This window comes from Prunus persica, chromosome G4 (assembly GCF_000346465.2).
Source record: "Prunus persica cultivar Lovell chromosome G4, Prunus_persica_NCBIv2, whole genome shotgun sequence".
Lineage (NCBI taxonomy): Eukaryota > Viridiplantae > Streptophyta > Magnoliopsida > Rosales > Rosaceae > Prunus > Prunus persica.
In genome coordinates, this window is record NC_034012.1 from 11,907,902 (window position 1) to 11,928,769 (window position 20,868).

Consider the following 20,868-nt stretch of genomic DNA (forward strand, 5'->3'; position numbering starts at 1 on the left):
TCATCATACAAACATGATGAAGAAGTGGTGGTAAAGTGAAGACAGCAATGATAATTGCAGTTTCCGTAGCAGTAGTGTTTTCTGTAGTGCTGTTAGTTGGATATTACCTTCACCGAAACAGGAGAAAATTAAAAGGTACATTAACTACCTTGACCATCTTTGCAAAAAATTTGTGGGTGTTGTTTGATTGTATTTTGATGAATATTTGACAGAAAGGGATTTAAAGTTGTATGGAGTTTAATTTCGTGAAAAGAGATGGTTAAATTAGTACATAGTCCGTTTGAATATATATGTTTCCTTTAGTCTTACTTGTAAGCCATCACTGACATCAACCCCATTTCTACTACATGTGGGAAAACAGAGATAGGTGAAACAAATATGAACAATGGAGGGGAACCAGAGGATGATCTGGAGCTCCCGGTCTTTGACCTGCCCACAGTAGCTAGTGCCACAGATAACTTTTCAAGCGATAACAAGCTCGGAGAAGGTGGATTTGGACCCGTTTACAGGGTAAATTTGTAACTTGAATTTTAAGGGCCAAACTAAGAAAAAATACCTACATCCAGAGTTTCACAATATTTTGAAATACTGTAAATTTCCAGGGGACACTACCAGATGGACAAGAAATTGCTGTGAAGAGGCTTTCAAGAAGTTCTGGCCAAGGATTGAATGAGTTCAAGAATGAAGTTATACTGATTGCAAAGCTTCAGCATCGAAATCTTGTAAAGCTTCTTGGATGCTGCGTTCAAGGAGAGGAGAAAATGCTTATTTATGAATACATGCCAAACAGAAGCCTGGACTCCTTTATTTTTGGTTTGGACCTTTGGTACCTTATGAATTTAGGCAGAATCAATTGCTTTAAAATAATTCATATGTAGGTTTTTAAACAGTTTTGACCTGAAGTTGGATTTGGATTAAACTTGCCAGATAGTGTGAGAGGAGAACTACTGTTAGATTGGCCAAAACGTTTCCACATTATTTGCGGAGTTGCTTGGGGTCTTCTCTATCTCCATCAGGATTCCAGGCTAAGGATTATTCATCGAGATCTCAAAGCAAGTAATGTTTTACTTGATAATGAAATGAATCCAAAAATTTCAGACTTTGGCTTGGCTAGAACTTTAATTGGAGGAGATCAGTCTGGTGGAAATACAAACAGAGTAGTTGGAAGATAGTAAGTTTTTCTTATGATATTTTGCACGATCAAGATTTCTTCCTCATCAATGGTTTATTATGTTCTCACTTGCATATGATGTTTCTACTTTCAACAGCGGTTATATGGCACCTGAATATGCTATTGATGGGCTGTTTTCTGTCAAATCGGATGTATTTAGCTTTGGTATTTTGGTGCTGGAGGTCATAAGTGGGAGGAAAAATAAGGGATTCTACCATCCAAACCACAGTCATAACCTTATTGGACATGTAAGAATCAGCAGTATAATTTCTTCTTTATGCATATTGGGCCTGTGAATGGCAATTGTCTACAGAGGAGTTTTGACATGTTTCAGGCATGGAGAACTGATTGATACGTGTTTAGAAAGCTCATGTACTCTATCGGAAGTGCTACGTTGCATCCATGTTAGTCTCTTATGCGTGCAACATCATCCCGAGGATAGACCAAGCGTGGCATCTGTGGTTATCATGCTGGGAGGTGAGATTGCATTGGCTCAGCCCAAACAACCTGGTTTCTTTATAGAAAAGGAATCGCATGAAGCAGGCTCTTCTTCAGGTAATCAAAAATCTTCAACAAACGAAATATCGATTACACTTTTGGAGGGCCGTTAAGAATCGATTATCGATTACACTTTTGGAGGGCCGTTAGGAATCAATTAATTCGTGGCATACTTTCAAAACAAATAACTTAGGGACCCTTTGATAACCATTTCAATTTTAGTTTTTAGTTTTCATTTTTTGTGGTAGAGTATAGAGGAAAAAGAGGGAGGATGAAAATGAGAATGAGAGTGAAGATAGAATTTTCTTAATATCCCAAGTTCCATGGATCTCATAAACTGACTTGTGTTTAGGGGTGGGCACTCAAACCGGCGAACCGGAAATCCAAACCAAACCAAACCGGAAAAAAACCGAGTTGACCAAAAAGTCAAAAACCGGTCAAAAATCGAACCGGACCGGTTTGGATCGGTTCTGGATTCGGTTCCATGTCTTCAAAAACCGAACGGGGCCGAACTGAACCGGTGAAACTAAAAAAATATATAATTTCAATACATATATTTATATTTAATGCTATATTTTTAATTTCACTAAAAAAAACATAATATTTATCCAAGTTCAATGTCAAAATATCTCTATTTTCTCACTTTAATATTTATTTTTTATATGAAATTGAATAATTTTTTTAATTTTCAAGTAAAAAAATAATATTTCAGTTGAGAATTGTATTAAAAAGCAATTTTAAAAAATAATTTTTATAATCCGGTTCAAAACCGAATCAGAACCGGAACCAGACCGAAATCGGTTCAAACCGAATCGGACGGTTTTTGAAATTTTTTTTATTAAAACCGAACCGAATCAAACCGGATGAATAGTATTGGATCGGTTCTAATTTGAGATAAAAATCGGTCCAAACCGAACCGTGCCCACCCCTACTTGTGTTAGTATTTTTCCATCTGTTATTCTTTCCAACAAGCCCAATAAAAGGACTTAGGCCCATCCAATGACGAAGATTCAGGCTTTAGCCAACGTGAGCTATGGAACTTAGCATTTATTTTCGTTCTTTTTTTTATTATTCACATTGGTTGGTTTTTTTTTATATATATACAAATAATATTTTACTTTTATATAATCTAAATTACGGAAAGAGGGATTCGAACTTGGGTGCAAAGTGGGAAGTATATTTCGCTCTAACCAATTTGGCTAAGCCTATTTATGCACATTGGTTAGCATGTTAATCTTTTAGAAATAGAATTTATTTCATTTTGCTCGAATTTATTTCATTTTGCTCGAATTTATTTCATTTTGCTCGAAACTAATGAAATAAATTGATTGGCGTGAGCATACGTGAACGTTTGGTCCAACGTGAGTAATATGCTCTAAGCCCATATTAAAATGTGAAGATGCGAGCTTCAGAAAAACCAAAGTGTAAAGTTAATGTTATAATAATAAGGCAGAGAAAGGCAAGTTTTTTTTTTTATTTTTTTTATTTTTGGGACAAATGAAAAGAAATGAATTTATTTGATGACGCGTGAGCTGCTTTATCAGCCATGGCGTCATTTACGACTTTGAGGTTAGATTTAAATTTATAAAATATTTTGCTAGTGGGGAAGATTCATCCATGTGCTTGTGTTTTGTTAGAGAGAAAATAATATCCTCCTCCAAGTGAGAAGAAAGAGAGATAAAAAGATATGAAAACTACAATAAATTTTCATTCCCACTACCTCCTCCATTTGCCCTTGGAATGGAAGAAAGGGAGATATGAAAACTTTATACTTGATTCAAGTAATAGACATGGGAAGTTAGTGATAGATGACGTGTTTCTACCCGATCAACTTAATGATATGAGCCACATGTTTATATCAACCTCTCTAGCTACTAAGCCTATAATCATTTGCCTACTAAACCACATATTTACATAAATCCTTACCATTCATTTATAAGGCTATGATTGTTAAGTATCATTTAATTGGTTTGATTGAACAACATCTCATTTCTGTCAAATTAGAGTAACTTCTGTCAATTTTTTAGTGGTATTTCGGTCCTAAAACAAAGGCTGGAAAAACAAAAAGAAAAGAAAAGAAAAATAAAAAAGAAAAGGGAGAGAGAAGCCCTCACCCAATCCACCAACCCAACCTGTCCACACTCCGCCCCAATCTTCCAAACCCATTACAACTCTACCACATTTGCTATGGCGTCAAGATCGTGTACTCTCTCTTGTCTACTTTTCATTTCAATTCGTTCATGCCACCCTAATCACCCATAACCCGTTCCCTCTCATCTCTCTCTTGCTGACTGCATCTTCATGTGTCTTCTATGGGTTTTTTTGCTTTTTAAATGGAATTTATTGACCAATATTGGGATCACATCACTCATGACCTAGCTACCTGCTCCGAAAATTCATCATCTCACCCAATTAAATTCCTTCAAGAAAAAATAAAAATAAATAGAGGGTTGCTTTCAGTTTGCAAATACATTTCAAATGGATATTACAAATACATTTCAGAGGTTGCCAAATGGCCAGATCCAGATCCATCGTTGATGGAATCCATGTTTTTAGGAGTGGATGAAGGGTTTGGGTTGATGGGTTGTGCTGGGAAAGAAGGGGTGGGTTCGGAACAGGGGGCGAGGGAGGGGGAGGTCTTGGCTGAGTAGGTGATTGTGTGGGTGTCGGGGTTGGGCTTGAGAGAGAGAGAGAGAGAGAGGTGGAGTGTCTTGAGAAGTTTTGTGGTGAGAGGGTGGTTGCTGGGTGGGTGATGTTGGCCAGTGGCTTGTTGTGTGGGGTTGGAATGGTGGGGGTGAAGGTAGCTTTAGGTTGGGTGGTGGTTGTGGTTTGATGGTGAAGTTAGGGGAGGGGGAGGGGACCGGAGAGAGAGGGAGAAGAAGAGACTTTTTTTATTTTGTATTGTTTATTTTTAGAAGGAATGATTTTTTTTAATAATTTGACCAAATTGCCCTTCTAAGGGTAACGGAAGTTTCTCTAATTTGACAGAAATGAGAGATTGTCATTGAATTACTTCAAATTGAAACTGCATGGACAAAATTGACCAAATTGAAACCACAAGGATCAAAGTGGTAAAAGTGACAAACTATAAGGACCAAAAATAACTTTTTGTCTATAATTAAACTACTTTTGTATTGATTTTTGCCAAATTTGGCCTTACCAAAAGCCTACTTAGATTTATTTTTAGGCTTATTTACTGTAGTATCCCCTAAAACTATGATCAATTCTCACTTTACCCCCTGAAAGTTAAAATGACCTAGAATTCCCTTTTATCAAGGTTTAGTAATTCACTTTACCCTTCACCGTTAACTCAATTAAAAATTCTGTTAAAAATGATGACATGGCATGAAAAAGACCCACTTTTATGCTGAAATGTGTCACGTATGAAAAATAATAATAATTAATATTTCTTTTCAAAACATATTTTTAAAATATTATTATTTTTCTCTCAACATCTCTCTCTCTCTCTCCATTCTTCCCAACCCATCATTCAATATTCCCCAGTGCTAGCCCCCAACCCATCGACCCTTACAGCACCTCACCCTTCCCATGACCAGGGGTGGCCCTGAGGGTGTGCAAGTGGTGCCACCGCATAGGGTCCCTAATTTTTTAGGGGCCCCAATTTTTTTTCATGTGTATAATATATGTAGAGTGCTGCTATTTTCACTCACCTCATATTTTTCCACCCACCTTATTTTAAAAAATTTAAAGATAAATTTATCCCTATGTAAAATGACTTCTAAAACCCTAAAAATAAAACAAATTTTTAAAAAGAAAATAAATTTTTTCTTTTACTCTCTATATTCTTTCCATCTTCCTGACCTCAACAAATTCAGCGAGCATTGATCTACCCATCCCAATCCTTTGAAAATTTTTATAAAATCAAATTCAAATCAAATTCTCAACTCCACCTTTAATATTGTGTCAAGGTTGGTAGGTGTTGATAATAGAGGCCAAATTGTCCTTTAATTTTATTCCATTTTAAAGATTTTTTTAGTCTGATTAACCCACATACGGGTCCTTATTCCATATAACATCACTTCAATTAAAAATCCATTGTAGTCTTGTTGGTTGTATGTTGTGGTAGTGGTGTCGCGGTCGTGAAGCAACCAGTACTGCTAAGTGGTTGATGAGAATATTAATATGGTAGGGTAAGGTCGTGATGTTGAAAACACATGAAGAAGATGAAGAATGTTTTTTTTTTTTTTTGGGTTAAAATTTTTATGTTTTTAACTTGGAGTTGATGGTGTTTGGTTGAATTAATAATTAAAGGGTATTTTAGGAATAATGGTGGGTGAAAAAGTATGATTTTAATTTTTCAAATTTACATAGTGGGTGAGAAAATAGGACAAGTGGATGGAAATCTATATGTATAACAAATGTTATATGTATACAGAGTGAGCAAATTGTCGACACAAAAACGTTTTTAGTTGTGTTGGTTTGTAGGGCCTCGACTTCTATTCAGGACTCGACTTCAAAACCTGCTTGTGTTAAAGGCTTGTCCGATGTCAACACCAATATGCTCAGATATTCAATTTCGCAAAAATAATGCATCCAACTAAGTCAACCAAAATAATTGCATCAAATTAATGATGTTCTTGGAATATTGATACAAAATAAATTAGGTGTTAAAAAATATTTAATATCTGAGTATGACCTATGATGACAAAGACTCATCATCACAATCATGGTGATTATTCAAAAGGTGTAACATCTCTGACCCAATGTAATCGATTTAATCCAATTTAATTCTTTTGTGAAATTTCAATTTTGTCCTTGGGAATAAGGGTACTTTGATCACTTGAAGAAAAAAAAAACATTTATTGTATGACATTACATAATGGTGTAAGTTTGTGTTAGCTTATGTGAGGCCCCAATTTAAGGTTTGTACAGGGCCTTCAAAATCTCAAGACCGGTCCTGCCCATGACCACCCCCTCCCCTCTGCTCCCTACCTACCGAAACTTCTCTATGCACCCACCCCACATCCTAAGACCACCCCTCCCACATCCTTGTAAAGAATTTTGCCATATCCTCCCATATCCAAAACTTCTCAGCCCTACTTTTTTATTTCTTAATTATCACTACCACAACACCTTATTGTTGTGTTTTATTTGATTTGGGAACCAAAAGTCTCCAAATATCAAAATAATGTCCTTCACCATATGATTTTTTTTTTTCCTCATCAGACCCAGAAAGACATAAGAGAGATAAGGAGAAAGAGGAGTTTGGGTTTGCGGATGAACAACAACATGGTGGCTTTATGGATTTTCTAAGATGATGGATGGTTATTGCATCATTGGGTGAGTTATGAATTTGGGTGCACAATTAATGGGTCAATTTTGGGATTTGAAGGTAGTGGGTTTTGGGATTTTGGATTTGGTTTGTTTGATTCTGGAAGGTAGTGGGTTTGGCAATAAGAATTGAACTCATGAAAGACAAGTCACGGGGGCATGGCTTTTGGGTGCTCTGTCAGTCATGGATATACAAGAAGAAAAGAGAAAGGGGCGGGGGCTGGGTTGTGTCGTGGGTGGGTGGCTGTTTGGGCAGGGAGGGGTTGGGCTGTGATGGCCACCCCCAAGTGGGTTGGTAGGGGAGTGTGTTTGGTACATAGAGAGAAAGAGGGAGAGAGAAGAGGGAATTAATGGCATACATTTTATTGGTTTTTCACTTGTGGCACTTACATGGCATACATTTCATCAAAAGAGTGGGTCCTATTTATGCCAGGTCATCGTTTTTAACAGAATTTTTAACAGAGTTAACGGTGGGGAGCAAAGTGAACCACCAAACCTTGGTCAAGGGGGTACTCTAAGTCATTTTAACTTTCAGGGGGTAAAGTGAGAATTGACCAGAGTTTCAAGGGGCACTACAGTAAATAAGCCTTTTTTTTTATTAATGCCTAAATTGGTATTAAAATCTCTAAATATTACTTGGTTATGAAAAAAGGCATGGGATGCATGGGCCCGAAATTGTTAAGCTTGTGGGTAGGGCTTGGGCTTAGCATATTTCATTCATATAGGGCTGCCTTGCCCTGGCTTGTACACTTCTTAAGGCTAAGAAAGGGTTGGATTGGCCTAGCCCGACCCATTTTATAGGCCTACTTTTAGATGTCCAGCTGCTCATATCAATGGATTCCAGCCAATTGGTCCTTCTAACGGTATGCTCCTATGGATCTCCTGTGTCCTGTACTTTGAACTTCATGATTGTATTCCAAACTCAGCACAACATTTTTATGCACCCATTAATACTTGGAATAAGAAATCATGCACCTAAATTTACAATAACATATTGGAAGTCACACCTGGAGCTATTACAAATCAATTCCCTCTTTAAAAAAACTAATTCATAACCTCCAAGACCGCTCACAAGCTTCCCAACAATCTCAATTGACTTTAGGGTTACAAAATTATTTGAAATGGAAACTGAAAATACGTGGAAAACTAAGTCAAAATGCGTGGAAAAGTCTGCTGTAGAACCTTTGCTCCAGACTTAGTCAATGATTGGTGGGGCCCGAGACCAAGCATTGATACGCTCATTTCCAAACTATTTGTGGGGCCCGAGATTGTGGGAAGGAGGGAAATTCTTTCTTCACTAAAACAACTTCTTGGTCTTTCAATTGCTGATTGGTGGGGTGGGGCCCGAGACCATGCATTGATGCGCACATTTGCCCAACTGGTGACACAGTTATGTGATCTATAGATCAAGATAGAAGGTAACAATACAAGGTAACAAAAGGATGGCATTGGCTGCTTACGAGTCATTTGGGTTATCAGTCTTGCACTCATAGCATACTATTACTGAGAACCACATATGCTATGATTGGCTATGTGAATTCCAGCATATAATGTTCTTTTCTTGATAAATATATCAGAATTTTGTAAATATCAGAAATTGCCTATGTTTTCAATGCATACTACTTACAGTCAATTGTCGTGTCCTTAACTTGAATGGAACCAGTAGGAAGGGAGATCCAGAACAAAAACTAAATGGGTCATCTTTGTTTTTCGTTTATGATCGGTACTAATTTGCTCCTTCTGTTATTCACACTTTCCTTTGCAGTTGACAGCATTAGTCCCTCCCAGTCTATCCGTGATGGAACGACCTTGGTTTCAAAAGGTGGAAGCTTTGAGCTTGGTTTCTTCAGTCCAGATACTCCCGAGAATCGTTACTTGGGAATTTGGTACAAGAACATCCCAGTTAGAACTGTTGTGTGGGTTGCAAACAGATGCAACCCCATTAATGATTCTTCCGGCATCTTGATGATAAACAGTACAGGACATCTTGTGCTGTTAGGTCAGAATAAGAGTGTTGTTTGGTGGATAAGCTCAGCTAAACATGCCCCAAGTGCAACGGTAGAGCTTTTAGATTCTGGGAATTTAGTACTAAGAGATGCAGGAACCTATTTGTGGCAAAGCTTTGACTATCCTTCTGATACGTTGTTACCAGGAATGAAGATGGGATGGGACTTGAGGACAGGTATAAAACGGAGTTTATCAGCATGGAAAAATTCAGGAGACCCGTGTCCAGGAGATTTAACTTATGGGATTGAAATGGAACTTGATACATATCCTGAGGCATATATTCGGAAAGGCACTGCAAAATACTATCGTAGTGGGCCGTGGAATGGCCTGAGATTAAGTGGTTTACCAGAATTAAGGCCTAATCCACTTTATAGGTTCAACTTTGTCTATAATTACAATGAAGTGTACTACATGTACAACCTTCAAAATGAGTCTCTAATCACAAGATTAGTTTTGAACCAAACCACCAGTACTCGAATTCGCCTTACGTGGATTGAAGCAGATCAAGCTTGGAGGGCCTATTCATCAGTACCAAGAGACTTGTGTGATAATTATGGCCTCTGTGGAGCCAATGGAAATTGTATCATTGATGAGAATCCAGTCTGCCAATGTCTAAAAGGATTCAAGCCTATCTCTCAAGAAAAATGGAATTTGATGGACTGGTCTCTAGGATGTGTGCGCAATAAACCATTAAGCTGCCAGGAAAGATATAAAGATGGATTTGTCAAATTTGTTGGCTTGAAACTGCCAGATACTACACATTCTTGGGTGAACAAAAGTATGAATCTCAAGGAATGCAGAACCAAATGCTTGAACAACTGTTCCTGTATGGCTTATACAAGCTATGATATCAGAGGAGGAGGTACTGGCTGCGCCATCTGGTTTGATGATCTAATAGATACCAGGCAGTTTTCAGATGCTGGGCAGGATCTGTATATTCGAATGTCGGCTTCAGAATTCGGTATGGAACTTTGTAACATTGGCTGCTTGTTAAATACTTTTTATGTGACATGTAGCTTGATTGTTGATTCCATGTTGTTTTGATAAGAAATCTATTTTTCTTCTAAGTTAAATCATTGACCTGATTTTTCCTTTATTGTTTGCTGCATTTTTTACTCTTCTCTACTGCGTCATACAACCATGTTGAAGAAAGTGGTGGTAAAGTGAAGACAGCAATGATAATTGCAGTTTCCGTAGCAGTAGTGTTTTCTGTAGTGCTTTTAGTTGGATATTACCTTCGCCACAACAGGAGAAAATTAAAAGGTACATTAACTACCTTGACCATCTTTGCAAAAAATTCGTGGGTGTTGTTTGATTGTATTTTGATGAATATTTGACAGAAAGGGATTTAAAGTTGTATGGAGTTTAATTTCGTGAAAAGAGATGGTTAAATTAGTACATAGTCCGTTTGAATATATAAGTTTTTGTTTCCTTTACTCTTACTTATAAGCTATCACTGACATCAACACCATTTCTACTACATGTGGGAAAACGGAGATAGGTGAAACAAATATGAACAATGAAGGGGAACCAGAGGAGGATCTGGAGCTCCCGCTCTTTGACCTGCCCACAGTGGCTAGTGCCACAGAGAACTTTTCAAGCGATAACAAGCTCGGAGAAGGTGGATTTGGACCCGTTTACAGGGTAAATTTATAACATGTATTTTAAGGGCCAGACTAGGAAAAAATAACTAATCCAGAGTTTCACAATATTTTGAAATACTGTAAATTTCCAGGGGACACTACCAGATGGACATGAAATTGCTGTGAAGAGGCTTTCAAGAAGTTCTGGCCAAGGATTGAATGAGTTCAAGAATGAAATTATACTGTTTGCCAAGCTCCAGCATCGAAATCTTGTAAAGCTTCTTGGATGCTGCATTAAAGGAGAGGAGAAAATGCTGATTTATGAATACATGCCCAACAGAAGCCTGGACTCCTTTATTTTTGGTTTGAACCTTTGGCGGCTTATAAATTTAGGCAGAATCAATTGCTTTAAAATAATTCATATGTAGGTTTTTAAACAGTTTTGAACTGAAGTTGGATTTGGATTAAACTTGCCAGATAGTGTGAGAGGAGAACTACTGTTAGATTGGCCTAAACGTTTCCATATTATTTGCGGAGTTGCTCGGGGTCTCCTCTATCTCCATCAGGATTCCAGGCTAAGGATTATTCATCGAGATCTCAAAGCAAGTAATGTTTTACTTGATAATGAAATGAATCCAAAAATTTCAGACTTTGGCTTGGCTAGAACATTAATTGGAGGAGATCAGTCTGGTGGAAATACAAACAGAGTGGTTGGAACATAGTAAGTTTTTCTTATAATATTTTGCATGATCTAGTTTTCATCCTCATCAATGGTTTATTTGTTCTCACTTGCATATGATGTTTCTACTTTCAACAGCGGTTATATGGCACCTGAATATGCTATTGATGGGCAGTTTTCTGTCAAATCGGATGTATTTAGCTTTGGTATTTTGGTGCTGGAGGTCATAAGTGGAAGGAAAAATAAGGGATTCTACCATCCAAACCACAGTCATAACCTTATTGGACATGTAAGAATCAGCAGTATAATTTCTTCTTTATGCATATTTGGCCTGTGAATGGCAATTGACTACAGAGGAGTTTTGACATGTTTCAGGCATGGAGATTGTGGATTCAAGGAAGGCCTTCAGAACTGATTGATAGGTGTTTAGAAAGCTCATGTACTCTATCGGAAGTGTTACGTTGCGTCCATATTAGTCTCTTATGCTTGCAACATCATCCCGAGGATAGACCAAGCATGGCATCTGTGGTTATCATGCTGGGAAGTGAGATTGCATTGGCTCAGCCCAAACAACCTGGTTTCTTTATAGAAAAGGAATCACATGAAGTAGGCTCTTCTTTAGGTAATCAAACATCTTCAACAAACGAAATATCGATTACACTTTTGGAGGGCCGTTAAAGAATCGATTAATTCATGGTATATAGGTTTATGTTGCTTTGTTTACTTGTTGTGCCTACTTTCAAAACAAGTAACTTAGGGACCGTTTGATAACCATATCAATTTTCTTTTTTAGTTTTCATTTTTTGTGCTGGAGTATAGAGGAAAAAGAGGGAGAATGGAGTGAGAATGAGAGTGAAGATGGGATTGAGAGGGCCCTTAGTTTATAGATCGAAGTGGTTTGAGGTATTGAACAATAGATAGGTTGGGTGATAAAGACCATTTAGCTATTCATGTCATACTACATGTATATGATACCAACTATTTCTCAACGGACACTTTTGAACAAAGCAGCAATATGTGAATTCTTTGTTTTAAGAAATTTTCTTAATATCCCAAGTTCCATAGATCTCATAAACATTCCGCATCACCAAAAAAAAAAAAAAAAGTAGATCTCATAAACAGGCCCAATAAAGGGACTTAGGCCCATCCAATAAAGGGATTTAGCCGACGTGAGCTATGGAACTTGGCATTTGTTTAGCATATTGTAAAAACTGGCGAAGAAACACCCGTCGCAATCCACAAATTATCAAAATTCATTGTCTATTTGATTTAGACAAATTTTTGTAATTCATAGTTTTAAAATCCTTTTGTAAAATATATCTAGAAAGGACAAAGTATAAAACTTGGAGTTAAAAATATTTGTCATGTAGTAAAAATAAAAGAAAATAACATCACTATAATTACCATACACGGGGGGCACTTGGTGAGATAATAGAAACTATTATCTTTTGAAAATATTTGTCACCACCTTTGACCTTGGTGCACTTGGTGAGAGCCAATGACATTATATAGGGCTGGCACGGTTTGGTTCATGTTGATTTTAAGCTTAAATTGGAAATCATATTAGGGTCTATAGTTTGAAGAATTTAGGAATCGGACCAATAGGTGATGAAACTGAGCAATCCGCTTAATTAGTCACTCTAATTTAGGCAACGTCTGAACAGTTTTGGGCCGACTTTACTTTTGGCCCAAATTTCAATACGCATTGTCATACAACAAGTCCTAATTTTATAATTGATGAAACAAACATGCATTTTCCAAAAATTTCAGACTTTGGCTTGGCTAGAACATTAGTTGGAGGAGATCAGACTGGTGGAACTACAAACAGAGTGGTTGGAACATAGTAAGTTTTCCTTTGAATATTTTTCCACGATCTACTATTCATCCCCGTCAATGATTTATTATGTTCTCACTTCCATATGATGTTTCTACTTTCTACAGCGGTTACATGGCACCTGAATATGCTATCTATGGGCTGTTTTTTGTCAAATCTGATGTCTTTAGCTTTGGTATTTTAGTGGAAGGAAAAATAAGGGATTCTACCATCCAAACCACAGTCATAACCTTATTGGACATGTAAGTATCGATAGTAAAATTTCTTCTTGATACATATTCGACCTATGAATGGCAATTAACCACAAAGGAGTTTTGACATGTTTCAGGCATGGATATTATGGAATCAAGGGAGGCCTTTAGAGCTGATTGATATGCGTTTAGGAAGCTCATATACTCTATCAGAAGTGTTACGTTGCATCCATGTTAGTCTTTTATGCGTGCAACATCATCCTGAGGATAGACCAACCATGGCATCTGTGCTTATAATGTTGGGAAGTGAGATTCCCTTGGCTCAGCCCAAGCAACCTGGTTTCTTTATAGAAACGGAATCACTTGAAGCATGCGTTTCTCCAGGTAATCAATCGTCAACAAGCAAAATATCGATTACACTTATGGAGGCTCGTTAAGGATCGATTAATTCGTGGTATATAGGTTCATGCTGCTTGGCTCAATTGTTGTGCATCCTTCCAAAACAAGTCACTTTGTTCATAGATCGGTGTCAGTTTTTGAACACTTAAATTAAAGCATTGTTATAAAATTACTGAGATATGTGCGAATATTGAGCTGCACGTAAAGTAGATGAGACACAGTATTTAACGAGGTTCGGCTATGCCTACGTCCCTGGAGAGCAGCAATAGCAACTTTTCCACTATGTAAAATAATAGTGCTACAACTTTAGTGTTTGCAATATATGAGGCTCATTAATTTTTCTCTCTTGGAGAAATTTCTCTCCACTCTATTTTTCTCTCTACTTACTCACCCTCTTTCTTCCTTCTCTTCCTTTCTTTCTTTCCTCACTCATTCTTCTCTTCATTTTGGTGTGTTTTACAAGTGAATGAGCAAGCCTATTTATAGGCAAAGTAAAAGGCTTCTAATGGAGACATAATGATTTCTCCCCAACATTATAATTTCATCTTTTGACTAATCTTCCTTCTTTTCTAACACCATCATTTTTCTTCTTTTGACTACCATACTCAACACCATCATTTTTCTTCCATCATTTCTCTTTATGTGGGCTTCACCAATATTATTTACAACACTCCCCCTTGGAGACCACAAATGACATGTCGGTTGCATCATTAAAGATTTGCTTGGAGAAAACCCAATGAGGTAGAAAACTGATGGAATGAAGAAGATTACAGTAATCAGTGCAGCATAGTTCTGGATGCTCCCCCTGATGAATATCTCCCCCTGATGTCCTCATGACTATCTTTTGGAGTGAGAATCTTTCGGAGTGAGTGGAGGATATAGCCATTAATAATTCTCGTAGTTGAGTAAGTAAATATATTTCCAGTGAGCTATCTCTATGTAAATCATAGAAATTTTCAGAGTCCGCGTTTCTAACAAAACTTGGGCTATTTGTAAGTTCACTTAAAAGAATATGCCCGTACATGGTGTTATGCGGAGATAGCATCAAATATATCTCACATCATCCCAAAATGATGGTGATGGAGTTGAGCCCTATCTGGAAAATATGATGTCCGGTCCAATATACTTCTGAAAAATCATTAAAGTGTCCAACGGATAATCCTCATAAAAATGCTTCAATACTTTCTTAGTATAAGCAAGAATCTCGTTGGCATAATGCTCGATCCTTAAGTCGAGACAAATATTTCTTGAACTCTTCAGAAGCTTTAATGTGTTGCAATCACATTATAATCAATGTACTCACTGAGGTAATTTATGCATATTAATATTGAGTACAAATTTTGTGCTTCAAGCACATGTCCTTTAGGGACTTGCTTTATGCAATGTCAATCCTCTCAACGGATTTTGTTTAAAAGGGATTAAACTTTATGACACATTATATAGCTTTTACCCAGCTATTTATACATCTTTAGGAAATCGCTTCTGGCGATATGCTCCATGCCTTTAATAACCCTTAAAGATAATATGTTGGTCTCCGTAATTGTGTAATAAGGGGGGCACAATTGAATCTGTAAATATGGAGAAAACCCAACATTCCTTGTTTCTGCCAGAAACAGTATGTCATACAAAGTAGGTATATTCCCTTTTATTCCGAACACCCAAGTATAAATTTCAATATTAATATCTTTTGGGGTTCGTACTGTGGGTTTGTTCTTTCACGTTCATTCTCATCTATAATGGAATTACCTCATTCCATTTTGGCCAATAATATTGTCGACATTTAATAATTGAACGTGGTTCCAATCAACACAGCCCATTGATGATTTGAGTAGCTACTCAAAAATCAAAAATTGTCATTCATCAATTCATGATCCCACCATTCTCATGTGCATGCGCATGCATCAATTATAAGCATTTATTTGCCTTTGGGTACCCAAGCCACTTCATGGGGCTTTTATTATGTGAGAATGTGGATTATAACCTCCATTGGAGCGTTATTTAGCAGTAGGCCGTGGATAATCTCCATTTAGGGAGTTGGAACATTTAGAACCCATATATCTGTCATGCTGAAGGCATGCCACAGATTAATACATACATGTCAATTAATTTCTGGGACCTTAACCCATATTATGGGACTTTAACCCATATAATTTGCTACGCATTAGGCGTGCATAATATCAATATTGACATGTCAAAGGATTGTCCTTTCGGGACTTCAATCCACATCATTTGCTACGCAACAGGCGTGCATCATATTGATCACTGCTATACCCATATTCTGTTCTTATGGGACTTTAATCTGTGCAGTGTATTATCAATGTATCCAACTTGCAATCTGAAAAATTTGCATTAATAATTCATGGATACATACAAGCCATTCTTTTGGAACAGACTTATCTCCCCATTTGGTTACCTTTCAAGATAAAATATCAAATAAGTATATAAGCATAAAATAACACAAGTATTGCTTACATCCTTAGGTGGGAGAAACTTTTCTCAAGTATCATTCAAGCTCGTATCGGCCCAGTAAATATAATGTAGCGCTTGATGATCTAGTTATATCCTGCAAGAGCAAAAATCACAACTCTTTTGCCTCTGTTAAAACAAATAAACCTCATAGTTAGGATCACTTCATGGATTCATTCTTCAGATGTTCATTCTAAAGAAATAAAATCTCTTATGAACAGAGAGTTATAAAAAGAGAAAAAATGCAAAAATAATGTGATATTGATTGTAAGAGAAGGTAAGCAATCAAGGAAGGAAGCTGGTGGGAGCAAACGACAAGCTCTCATTTCTTCTAGTTTAGAAGAACTTCCGGAGATTAGAGCATAAGGTTGCCTTCACAGTTCCCTGATGTGGCGAAAACGTGATCAGGGATAGTCTCGCTTCCTGAATGGATGATCAGAGATAGTCTTGCTTCTCGGGCATATTAAGTGCTCACTGATAAGAAAAACAAGTAGATATCGCATCACTAGGTATGGAGAAAACTGGATGTCTTCTGCAAAGAAAATTTCGTTAGTAACACATTTATACACAAATAAGAGGAATAGGTAGAACCGGTGAATTTCAAATTAACCATAAGAAAATTGCGAGATTCTCGGGGTATTTTTGAAAAAGTAGCTCCGTGAAATTCGCAAAGCAAGATCGGCTTTTGACGAAAATAATACTTTGAAAACGCCGAAAGTGCCGACAAACATTAATGGAGGCCACGTGAAGTTTTGGAATCTGGGAAAGAAAAAGATAATATGGGGATCTGAGATAATATTGGGATCCTGGAAACTGTAGCCATATTTCCTCCTATAGATATTGCCTTTGCAAAACTTGATTGGAGCAACTGCGTTTCAACTTAACTTCCTTCATTTTCTGAAACTTTAGTTTTCTTAAGACTTTCTTCGAAACCTTCTTAAAAATGGCTTCCTCTTCTTCCTGCCCAAATTATTTCAATTTGAATGATACTCCCACAACAACCAGTGACGCCAAAGTTTGGCGTCCATCCTTTGTATCCCAAAATCGTCATCTCACAGTTAATGATTCTGTGATGATGAATGATGCTACTGCTGTCATAGTAGCTAGGAATTTCATTACTCCAATGGATGAAATGCTGTTAACAGGGAGGTCTGAGGAAGAGGCTATTGATGACTCAATGGCTGCTAGCATTCAGAATGCTACTTCTGTTTCTAACATGGCTGATCGTTTGCGCGCTAGAGCAAACGAGGTTCAGAATTTAACAACTGAAAATTCGTCTCTCCAAAGAATGCTTCATGAGTCTCAACAGGAGGTTGAGAAACTTAAAGGAGAGAATAATGCCTTGTTGAAACTGGTGAGTTCATACTCTGTTGATACACTGAGAAGGCTAGACATGCTGCAGGTCTCCAATGAAAGAATTTTGGGAGACCATGAGAGGCTCATGGCTAAGCTTAAGAGGCGTCGTCCTCTTCCTTCAGAGGCTTCCAGAACATAATGTAATTTTATAGATTTTACAGGGCCTGCACCTTCTTTGCAGGTGGAAAAAATCTATTTGTTGTATGTTCTTGTTATAATAATTGCGCACATTCTTAAACTTGCACCTGTGGTTTTTACGTCTTTTCAAAATGACGGTTTGGAACCTTGTGCCTTATAGGTTCAAATAACCACATCGACTCTCCCAAATTTCATATTTCAACGTATGGAACTTTTGGCCTGGGCTAAACACAAAACTCAGAATTTATTCGCCCTTTTTAAGTGGATATGAAATATGAATTGAGTAAAAGCCACGCTAACATCTCATATATTTGGGTTCATGAGCTTCCGGCCCAGATATAACAAAATGTGAGGGGAGCCTCAATTCATCATTCTCTTATGCCAAAGAAATATGTGGCGTACCACAATTTGCAATAATACCTCAAGGGTTGTCCATTTAATTGTTGGAACTTTAGGTTCTCAATACTTTTAGATTTTGAACTTCAGGCCAAAATCACATATTCTCATGGTATGGATATTCAATCCCCTTAGATTTTGAACTTCGGGCCAAAATCACATATTCTCATGGTATGGACATTTTTACAATTTTCTGTACATATTTCGGGACTTCAAGTCCTTACATAATTGTCCATATTTTGAGGAACTTCTGGCATCTCATTTAATCGTTCATCCATGAGTTTAAGGAACTGCAAGTTCCCTTTTTGTATATAGTGACGGTTTACCCAAAATGTTTAATATTTATGCCTACGTCACTATTCATGTGTATAGTACTATTCATCAAGTCATGAATACATATCTATTCATATGTGCAGTACATTTGCCAGTACAGTTATTATTCATGTGTACGGCACTATTAACCAATATAATACTGTTACATCATTTAAGGAACCCCAGGTCCTTATTTACATATCAAGAATCAAGGACCCTCAAGTCCGATCACATGTTTACAAATATAGTACTGGAGAGACTGCCAGCTCTCATATCAATATCATCATCAAGGATCTTCAAGTCCTGATGTAGTTGTATGATGAGGATCAAGAAACTTCTGGTTCTGATCTGTATCCTTGTAAAAAAACTCATCATACCACACAATTAATCCATAAAATAAATTGCTTGTAAATTAAATTATTGGTAAATGAATTGCTTGTATGGACGATAAACCCGCACCATACGTTAAATAAAAGTAAATGTGCGGTAAAGTAAATTCATAAAGTATGAGGGTTAATTCCTCATTATACTTTAAGTAAAAGTAAATGTGCGGTAAAGTAAATTCATGAAGTATGAGGGTTAATTCCTCATCATACTTTAAGTAAAAGTAAATGTACGATAAAATAAATTACTTGCTATATGGACGTTAATTCCGCACCATATCTTAAATAAAATTAAATGTGCGGTAAAGTAAATTCATAAAGTATGAGGGTTAATTCCTCATCATACTTTAAGTAAAAGTAAATGTGCGATAAAATAAATTGCTTGCTATATGGACGTTAATTCCGCACCATATCTTAAATAAAATTAAATGTGCGGTAAAGTAAATTCATAAAGTATGAGGGTTAATTCCACATCATACTTTAAGTAAAAGTAAATTTGTGATAAAGTAAACGTGCCTGTATGGGCACTAATTCTGCTCCATACATTTAAATAAAAGTAAAGGCGTGGACGATAAACCCGCACCACCCTTTTAAATAAATATTGTTGTATGGGTAATAAACATACACCATACAGTAAATAAAATAAATATGGGGTTAAAACCACCATCGAATAAAATAAGAAAAATATTAGTATTAGTAACGGTCTCCCACTGATAATATGTTTAGTATTATCAAGGGTCCATTTTTGTTAGTGGTTAGTAATAGAAAAGTGAATAGATATAGCATATTATATTACCATCAACTTTTCATATATATATACAATGGTTAGTAGTATAAATAATAGTGCAGCACAAAAATTATACCTGAGAGCTTCTCGTGCTGATAACGTGTTATAAAATTACTGAGATATGTGCGAATATTGAGCTGCACGTAAAGTAGATGAGACACAGTATTTAACGAGGTTCGGCTATGCCTACGTCCCCAGAGAGCAGCAGTAGTAACTTTTCCACTATGTAAAATAATAGTGCTACAACTTTAGTGTTTGCAATATATGAGGCTCACTAATTTTTCTCTATTGGAGAAATTTCTCTCCACTCTATTTTTCTCTCTACTTACTCACCCTCTTTCTTCCTTCTCTTCCTTTCTTTCTTTCCTCACTCATTCTTCTCTTCATTTTGGTGTGTTTTACAAGTGAATGAGCAAGCCTATTTATAGGCAAAGTAAACGGCTTCTAATGGAGACATAATGATTTCTCCCCAACATTATAATTTCATCTTTTGACTAATCTTCCTTCTTTTCTAACACCATCATTTTTCTTCTTTTGACTACCATACTCAACACCATAGTCTGAAATATCGATAATATCGAGGAAATATCGAGGATATTTCGGTTTTTTTGAATCACGGATATTTCGGAACATATCCATGTACATATCGTATAAATATCGACAATATCGACGATAATATCGGAAAATATCGATGTCGATAATTTCGCTCACATTTCAGCAATATTTTGTCAAAATATCGGTGTAATATCGCTAAAATATCGAAAATATCGAAAATATCGATGTGAAGGAAAAAAAAAGTTATTAAAAAAAATAAAATAAAAAAAAGGGGAAAAGGGGAGAAAAAAGCACAAAGGGGATATGAACCCCTCCCATTTTACTCCTCCAACACTTTAAATACCATATCACTTATGTTTTTGTGATAATATGCTAAAATATTTATATTTATATGGGTGGTATGTTAACAATTACATGCAAAACTATTTTGTGGATTTATCATTTGATGACTACTCTTCACAATACACTTACTCTACACATAGAGATGATGAAGATAGTGAAAAATTTGAACCTCGTATGAACTCTATGTGGTACTAAGTCATTCATGTATCTTACTATGCAATGTATAAAGTGTAAAATATTATAGTAAATCATTATATATGAATGATTACGGTGTATTTAATCTTTTTTCATTAATTATTACATATTTTTTACACTCATAGTGTTTGCCCGCTTGCTATATAATCAACTTAAATTAGTTAAATCCATCATGCAATGCATTTCCTTCTAATTTTTTGTGATAAACTCATAGATAATTGACTAAATTGACATTCTCCAAAGTTTCAATAAAAATTTCCAAGTTTTTCTTACAATTTCCGTGG

At 36.5% G+C, this 20,868-nt stretch overlaps 1 pseudogene across 1 annotated transcript in view; it reads left to right on the forward strand.

Annotated features, from left to right (window-relative positions):
- The window catches only part of LOC18780507, a 14,366-nt pseudogene extending 1,902 nt beyond the window's left edge, over positions 1-12,464 (forward strand). Inside the window, exons 2-13 of the transcript XR_002271246.1 lie at positions 23-135; positions 362-510; positions 603-813; positions 928-1,171; positions 1,269-1,777; positions 8,652-9,929; positions 10,118-10,231; positions 10,464-10,612; positions 10,704-10,914; positions 11,029-11,272; positions 11,369-11,519; positions 11,606-12,464. The product of XR_002271246.1 is annotated as an uncharacterized LOC18780507 (transcript). The remainder of the gene's footprint in view (positions 1-22; positions 136-361; positions 511-602; positions 814-927; positions 1,172-1,268; positions 1,778-8,651; positions 9,930-10,117; positions 10,232-10,463; positions 10,613-10,703; positions 10,915-11,028; positions 11,273-11,368; positions 11,520-11,605) is intronic.